This window comes from Oncorhynchus masou, unplaced genomic scaffold (assembly GCF_036934945.1).
Source record: "Oncorhynchus masou masou isolate Uvic2021 unplaced genomic scaffold, UVic_Omas_1.1 unplaced_scaffold_873, whole genome shotgun sequence".
NCBI classification, from domain to species: domain Eukaryota; kingdom Metazoa; phylum Chordata; class Actinopteri; order Salmoniformes; family Salmonidae; genus Oncorhynchus; species Oncorhynchus masou.
This window is the reverse complement of record NW_027015192.1, coordinates 287,414-296,641: the sequence shown is the minus strand read 5'-3', so window position 1 is coordinate 296,641 and position 9,228 is coordinate 287,414. Positions and strand designations below refer to the sequence as shown.

Genomic DNA, 9,228 nt, shown 5'->3' with positions numbered 1-9,228 from the left:
GTATATTACGAAGTAAAATGTAAGAAAATGAGATGTGACTATATATAATCTAATAGGTTTGTTATTTCATCGCTGATCGTTTTTGGATTTGCGTACCTAGAATATTTATGAGAGGGCGGTTCTATTTCCCACTCATGCTTGATTGACATGTGCCCGAGGCTAAGCGGAGCTCGGGCACAGTCAGGCGTTCTACCTTGGAAAACATGGAAAGAAACCACCCGGCAGATTCATAGACATTTCAATATATTTATTAATTATGGACCATGTTTCGAGACGCTGTGGAGTCAGCCGATCGCGTTTAACATAGTTGTTTCCAGATTGCGGTTGCTCTCCAGTTTCAGCCATCAAAGTAAAAATCCAGGTGCATAAACGGGATTCTCTCTTCCAGAAAGGATGAAAGATCGAGACACTTTACTCTCCTCTTCCAGCTAAATTAGCTTGGGCCTCGGGTGGGTCAATACAACTCTCCGTTGTTTGACTGTCTGGGACATCGAGTGACTCTTCGACTGTCCCTGATCGGCATCCGAGTCCACGCCTGGGACTTGCAGTTGTGGGACTCGCTTCATGGAGAGAGCAGCGATACCGTGACAACTTTTGGACTACAGAATAGCCTACTGCGATTAATTAAACGTGTAGGCCATATTTCCACGGCATATTTGGAATATAATTGGGTTCACTCATGGAAAAGAAAAACAACAATGCGAACAGGGTTCGCTCGCCGCAACTTCGCAGCCTGAACTCAACTATCAGCTCTCCTCGCAGCGGCAGCAGCGCCAAAGAGAGAGTGCACAGGTAGCCACTCATAATAGCCCGTAACAGTTACATGTCAACTTAACAAACTAGCTGGCTACGAAGCTTTGCATATTTTTGCCCGTCCCTATCACCATACACCTGACAATTGAATGTTCTTAGCGTTACACAAAAGTTACACAATTTTAGGAAGAGTTATGTAAAAAAAAAAAAAAAAAATGGCCATCGCTAGCTAGTCAATCTGGCTAACGACAAAAGCACGGCAGGTGTTTGTTGTACTTGTGTTTTGCAATGCTACCTCATACAGTAGTTAGCTAGCTAAGTTGATGTGTTGAGAATGAGAGGACTGTTGGACTCCGTCCTTCGTAATGGCATGTGCACTATTCCAAGCTGCCTCACACCCTCCACCCGACACCCCGTCCCCCACCATCGACATTACACACGTTTTAGTAGCTCGTCACACGTGTTGTGCTATGCACGGGAGTCCTCCGCTGTTGTGAACTTTTAAACACAGTGTAATCGATGAACATTGCTGGCGAGGAAAAGTTCCCAACCAAAACATTAGGCTGTCAGTGCAACGCTTTGTTGAAGTTCAGAGTTTTTTTTAGGTTTTATCTTTTTCTACATGATAGGGTACACGTTGTGGCCCCCACGGTGGTTATAGTTTAGTGTTTTTATTTCTATTAGTTAAAACCTACATGATTTAAAACATATATTTGTATTTATACTAGTTTGTTTTGGAGTAAAATATAATTGTTTTTTTTAGTTTTTCAAACTTTTTTCAGGTTTTAGTTTACTATAATAACCTTGGTTGTCTCTCAGGGCTCATTCTTCCTCTCCTCTCCTCCTCCTTCCTTTCCACAGTGTGGTTTTACTCAACCACCTTTCAGTAGTGGGAAAATCCCATCAGGTCACTAATCCACATGATATCATTGCTCTAAGATCTTATTAAATGTAGTCCTCTGGAAAAACAATCCTGCTGAATGGAGAATGTGTCTGGTCTTATAAAGGGCCAGTCTGTGTCCAGACTCCAGAGCAAACAGATTCCCCAACATGCCACGACTCACCAGTCCCACTACGCTCCCCTTTAGATTGACTTAGTTTCTGACTCCTGCTAGCTAGACTCCGTTTGGCTGTGACTCTGTTTTCAGTGTGGACTCCGTTTGGCTGTGACTCTGTTTCGTGTTGGCTCCGTGACTCTGTTTCAGTGTGGACTCCGTTTGGCTGTGACTCTGTTTCAGTGTGGACTCCGTTTGGCTGTGACTCTGTTTCAGTGTGGACTCCGTTTGGCTGTGACTCTGTTTCAGTGTGGACTCCGTTTGGCTGTGACTCTGTTTCAGTGTGGACTCCGTTTGGCTGTGACTCTGTTTCATTGTGGACTCTGTTTGGCTGTGACTCTGTTTCAGTATGGACTCCGTTCTGTTTTCAGTGTGGACTCCGTTTGGATGTGACTCTGTTTCAGTGTGGACTCCGTTTGGCTGTGACTCTGTTTCAGTGTGGACTCCGTTTGGCTGTGACTCTGTTTCATTGTGGACTCAGTTTGGCTGTGACTCTGTTTCATTGTGGACTCAGTTTGGCTGTGACTCTGTTTCAGTGTGGACTCTGTTTGGCTGTGACTCTGTTTCAGTATGGACTCCGTATGGCTGTGACTCTGTTTTCAGTGTGGACTCCGTTTGGCTGTGACTCTGTTTCAGTGTGGACTCCATTTGGCTGTGACTCTGTTTCAGTGTGGACTCCGTTTGGCTGTGATCTGTTTCAGTGTGGACTCTGTTGACTCTGTTTCAGTGTGGACTCTGTTTCAGTTTGGATGTGACTCTGTTTCAGTGTGGACTCCGTTTGTGACTCTGTTTTCAGACTCCGTTTGGATGTGACTCTGTTTCAGTGTGGACTCCGTTTGGCTGTGACTCTGTTTCAGTGTGGACTCCGTTTGGCTGTGACTCTGTTTCAGTGGACTCAGGACTCTGTTTCATTGTGGTTTGGCTGTGACTCTGTTTCAGTGTGGACTCCTGTTCTGTTTCAGTATGTGACTCTGTTTCAGTGTGGACTCCGTTTGGATGTGACTCTGTTTCAGTGTGGACTCCGTTTGGCTGTGACTCTGTTTCAGTGTGGACTCCGTTTGGCTGTGACTCTGTTTCAGTGTGGACTCCGTTTGGCTGTGACTCTGTTTCTGTTTGTGACTCTGTTTCAGTGTGGACCCCTATGGCTGTGACTCTGTTTCAGTGTGGACCCCTATGGCTGTGACTCTGTTTCAGTGTGGACTCCGTTTGGCTGTGACTCTGTTTCAGTGTGGACCCCTATGGCTGTGACTCTGTTTCAGTGTGGACCCCTATGGCTGTGACTCTGTTTCAGTGTGGACCCCTATGGCTGTGACTCTGTTTCAGTGTGGACCCCTATGGCTGTGACTCTGTTTCAGTGTGGACCCGTATGGCTGTGACTCTGTTTCAGTGTGGACCCCTGTCGGCGGCGCTGTTTCAGTGTGGACCCCTATGGCTGTGACTCTGTTTCAGTGTGGACTCCGTTTGGCTGTGACTCTGTTTCAGTATGGACTCTGTTTGGCTGTGACTCTGTTTCAGTGTGGACCCCGTTTGGCTGTGACTCTGTTTCAGTGTGGACCCCTATGGCTGTGACTCTGTTTCAGTGTGGACTCCGTATGGCTGTGACTCTGTTTCAGTGTGGACCCCTATGGCTGTGACTCTGTTTCAGTGTGGACCCCTATGGCTGTGACTCTGTTTCAGTGTGGACCCCTATGGCTGTGACTCTGTTTCAGTGTGGACCCCTATGGCTGTGACTCTGTTTCAGTGTGGACCCCTATGGCTGTGACTCTGTTTCAGTGTGGACCCCTATGGCTGTGACTCTGTTTCAGTGTGGACCCCTATGGCTGTGACTCTGTTTCAGTGTGGACCCCTATGGCTTTGAGCGGTTGGAGGACTTTGACTATGAGTCGTATGAGGGGTTGATGTCAGAGTACCTGGCCGTGCTCACCAGGAGGTCCATCAGATGGTCCAGGCTGTTGCAGGGACGGGGGCGGCTGGAGAAGAGCATCAAGGGTGAGTGGGACTTCATCGGAGCCAGAGCATAAAATAAACTATTTAGATATATATTTTTTACCAGCTATATATTTTGTCTGGTAAAACGACACCAACAAAACACAAAAAAAAAAACAGATGAGCATGTAATGTTTCTAAAACAATACGTCTAAGAAGTAATGTGGTATTTTGTTTAATTAAAAAAAAATTGTATCCCAAGTCTATTAACTAAAATATCACAGATTAGACAAAATGTTCACCTGCCCCATTTTAAGGACGGGAGGTTGCCGTGGTAGCTCAACTCCAGTCATGTTTGTGCCTGTGAGATTGAGTCTTGACTAGTAGAAGCATTGTCTTCTCTAACCAGGCTGGTTGACAGATGCCAAGAGTGTGCAATGCTGTCCTCAAGGCAAAGATGCAACTTTTCTACTTTGAAGAATCTGAAATATAAAATATATTTTCATTTGTTTGACACTTTGTTGGTGGTTACGACACGATTCCATATGTGATATTTCTTCGTAGTTCTGATGTCTTCACTATTATTCTACAATGTAGAAAAAAATAAAGAGAAACCCTTGAATGAGTAGGTGTCCAAACTTTTGACTGGTACTGTGTTTTATTATTTTTGATTTTAATTTGTAAATATTAATTTATTTAAAAAAGGTTTATTATTTTCCCTTAACCTTACCACCCCTCCCCCAAGTGGAGTAAACAAATGGACAATACTTAGGCTTCCACCTCCAGCTTGTGTGTGTGTGTGTGTGTGTGTGTGTGTGTGTGTGTGTGTGTGTGTGTGTGTGTGTGTGTGTGTGTGTGTGTGTGAGAGAGAGAGAGAGAAAAAAAGAGACTTAAGTTGTATCCCTGACTTATGGAGCACTCCCACAGTGAAGCGGTATGTGCGTAAGGGCGTGCCCAACGAGCACCGAGGGCTGGTCTGGATGACAGCCAGCGGGGCCCAGGAGCACCTGGAGAAGAACCCAGGCTACTATCACTCTCTACTGGACACTACCAAGCAACAGCACGACCCCAAGCTGGTAGACTCCATACGCACAGGTTAGCTAATATACCTCATCATGGGTTAGCTGATATAGACCATCACAGGTTAGCTGATATAGATCATCACGGGTTATATAGATCATCACGGGTTATATAGATCATCACGGGTTAGCTGATATAGATCATCACGGGTTGGCTGATATAGACCATCACAGGTTGGCTGATATAGATCATCACGGGTTGGCTGATATAGATCATCACGGGTTATATAGATCATCACGGGTTGGCTGATATAGATCATCACGGGTTGGCTGATATAGATCATCACGGGTTGGCTGATATAGATCATCACGGGTTGGCTGATATAGATCATCACGGGTTGGCTGATATAGATCATCAATATAGATCATATTGGCTGATATAGATCATCACGGGTTGGCTGATATAGATCATCACGGGTTGGCTGATATAGATCATCACGGGTTGGCTGATATAGATCATCACGGGTTATATAGATCATCACGGGTTATATAGATCATCACGGGTTAGCTGATATAGATCATCACGGGTTAGCTGATATAGATCATCACGGGTTAGCTGATATAGATCATCACGGGTTAGCTGATATAGATCATCACTTAGCTGATATAGATCATCACGGGTTAGCTGATATAGACGATCACGGGTTAGCTGATATAGATCATCAATATAGATCATCACGGGTTAATATAGATCATCACGGGTTGGCTGATATGATCATCAGGGTTGGCTGATATAGATCATCACGGGTTAGCTGATATACCTCATTTAGCTGATATAGATCATCACGGGTTAGCTGATATAGATCATCACGGGTTATATAGATCATCACGGGTTGGCTGATATTCATCAATATTCATCACGGGTTGGCTGATATAGATCATCACGGGTTGGCTGATATAGATCATCATTTATATAGATCATCACGGGTTGGCTGATATAGATCATCACGGGTTGGCTGATATAGATCATCACGGGTTATATAGATCATCACGGGTTATATAGATCATCACGGGTTATATAGATCATCACGGGTTAGCTGATATAGATCATCACGGGTTAGCTGATATAGATCATCAAGGTTAGCTGATATAGATCATCACGGGTTAGCTGATATAGATCATCATTAGGACGATCCGGGTTAGCTGATATAGATCATCACGGGTTAGATATAGATCATCACGGGTTATATAGATCATCACGGGTTAGCTGATATAGATCATCACCTGGCTGATATAGATCATCACTTATAGATCATCACGGTTAGCTGATATACCTCATCAGGATTAGCTGATATAGATCATCGGGTTAGCTGATATAGATCATCCAGCTGATATAGATCATCCGGGTTAGCTGATATAGATCATCACGGGTTAGCTGATATAGATCATCACGGGTTAGCTGATATAGATCATCCCGGGTTAGCTGATATAGATCATCCGCGGGTTATATAGATCATCACGGGTTAGCTGATATAGATCATCACGGGTTGGCTGATATAGATCATCACGGGTTGGCTGATATAGATCATCACGGGTTAGCTGATATACCTCATCAATTAGCTGATATAGATCATCACGGGTTAGCTGATATAGATCATCACGGGTTAGCTGATATAGATCATCCGCGGGTTAGCTGATCCCTGATATAGATCACACTATAGATCATCACGGGTTAGCTGATATACCTCATCACGGGTTAGCTGATATAGATCACCGGTTATGATATAGATCATCAGGGTTAGCTGATATAGATCATCACGGGTTAGCTGATATAGATCATCACGGGTTAGCTGATATAGATCATCACGGGTTAGCTGATATAGATCATCACGGGTTAGCTGATATAGATCATCACGGGTTAGCTGATATAGATCATCCGATCATCACGGGTTAGCTGATATAGATCATCACGGGTTGCTGATATAGATCATCACGGGTTACTGATATAGATCATCACGGGTTGGCTGATATAGATCATCACGGGTTAGCTGATATAGATCATCCTGGGGTTAGCTGATATAGATCATCACGGGTTATATAGATCATCAAGGGTTATATATAGATCATCACGGGTTAGCTGATATAGATCATCACGGGTTGGCTGATATAGATCATCACGGGTTGGCTGATATAGATCATCACGGGTTAGCTGATATACCTCATCACGGATTAGCTGATATAGATCATCACGGGTTAGCTGATATAGATCATCACGGGTTAGCTGATATAGATCATCACAAGCTGATATAGATCATCCGGGTTAGCTGATATAGATCATCCGCAGCTGATATAGATCATCGGGTTAGCTGATATAGATCATCGGGTTAGCTGATATAGATCATCATCATCACGGGTTAGCTGATATAGATCATCACTGGGTTAGCTGATATAGATCATCCCGGGTTAGCTGATATAGATCATCTTAGCTGATATAGATCATCACGGGTTAGCTGATATAGATCATCACGGGTTAGCTGATATAGACGATCACGGGTTAGCTGATATAGATCATCACGGGTTAGCTGATATAGATCATCACGGGTTATATAGATCATCACGGGTTAGCTGATATAGATCATCACGGGTTGGCTGATATAGATCATCACGGGTTGGCTGATATAGATCATCACGGGTTAGCTGATATACCTCATCACGGATTAGCTGATATAGATCATCACGGGTTAGCTGATATAGATCATCACGGGTTAGCTGATATAGATCATCACGGGTTAGCTGATATAGATCATCACGGGTTAGCTGATATAGATCATCACGGGTTAGCTGATATAGACGATCACGGGTTAGCTGATATACCTCATCACGGATTAGCTGATATAGATCATCACGGGTTAGCTGATATAGATCATCACGGGTTAGCTGATATAGATCATCACGGGTTAGCTGATATAGATCATCACGGGTTAGCTGATATAGATCATCACGGGTTAGCTGATATAGATCATCACGGGATAGCTGATATAGACCATCACGGGTTAGCTGATATAGATCATCACGAGTTAGCTGATATAGATCATCACGGGTTAGCTGATATAGATCATCACGGGTTAGCTGATATAGATCATCACGGGTTAGCTGATATAGATCATCATGGGTTATATAGATCATCATGGGTTAGCTGATATACACCAGAACACGGGAGCTTGACCTCTGAGATATGTCTCTCTGTCTGTACTCGGCTTTGACAAATAGCTGAAAGGGTTAGAGATGTTTAGAGTTGGCGGCAGGTTATTTTTGGTAGTGATTCTCACCGCCTGTCTCCCTGGCAGACCTGAACAGAACCTTTCCTGACAACATCCAGTTCCGCAAGACGTCGAACCCATGTCTCCAGAAAACCCTGTACAACGTGCTGCTAGCGTACGGACACCACAACCCAGCTGTGGGCTACTGTCAAGTACGTTCACCCTGTTACACCTGGCGGTCCTTTGTTTGCATCCCAAATGGCACCCTATTCCCTATATAATGCACTACTTTAGACCAGGGCCCTATTCCCTATATAGTGCACTACTTTAGACCAGGGACCTATCCCTATATAATGCACGACTTTAGACCAGGGACCTATCCCCTATATAGTGCACTACTTTAGACCAGGTCCCTATCCCCTATATAATGCACTACTTTAGACCAGGGACCTATCCCCTATATAATGCACTACTTTAGACCAGGGACCTATCCCCTATATAGTGCACTACTTTAGACCAGGTCCCTATCCCCTATATAATGCACTACTTTAGACCAGGGCCCTATCCCCTATATAATGCACTACTTTAGACCAGGGACCTATCCCCTATATAATGCACACCAACTCCACTACTACAGTGGTTCCCAACTCCAGTCCTCTACTACAGTGGTTCCCAACTCCAGTCCTCTACTACAGTGGTCCTCAACTCCAGTCCTCCAGTACTCTACTATAGTGATCCTCAACTCCAGTCCTCCAGTCCTCTACTTCAGTGGTCCTCAACTCCAGTCATCCAGGCCTCTACTACAGTGGTTCCCAACTCCAGGCCTCTACTACAGTGGTTCCCAACTCCAGTCCTCTACTACAGTGGTCCTCAACTCCAGTCCTCTACTACAGTGGTCCTCAACTCCAGTCCTCTACTACAGTGGTCCTCAACTCCAGTCCTCTATTACAGTGGTTCCCAACTCCAGTCCTCTACTACAGTGGTCCTCAACTCCAGTCCTCTACTACAGTGGTCCTCAACTCCAGTCCTCTACTACAGTGGTCCTCAACTCCAGTCCTCTACTACAGTGGTCCTCAACTCCAGTCCTCTACTACAGTGGTTCCCAACTCCAGTCCTCTACTACAGTGGTTCCCAACTCCAGTCCTCTACTACAGTGGTTCCCAACTCCAGTCCTCTACTACAGTGGTTCCCAACTCCAGTCCTCTACTACAGTGG

At 44.6% G+C, this 9,228-nt stretch overlaps 1 pseudogene; it reads left to right on the top strand.

The window, feature by feature from the left end:
- LOC135537933 (growth hormone-regulated TBC protein 1-A-like) overlaps positions 1–9,228 on the top strand; it is a 36,216-nt pseudogene continuing 26,988 nt past the window's right edge.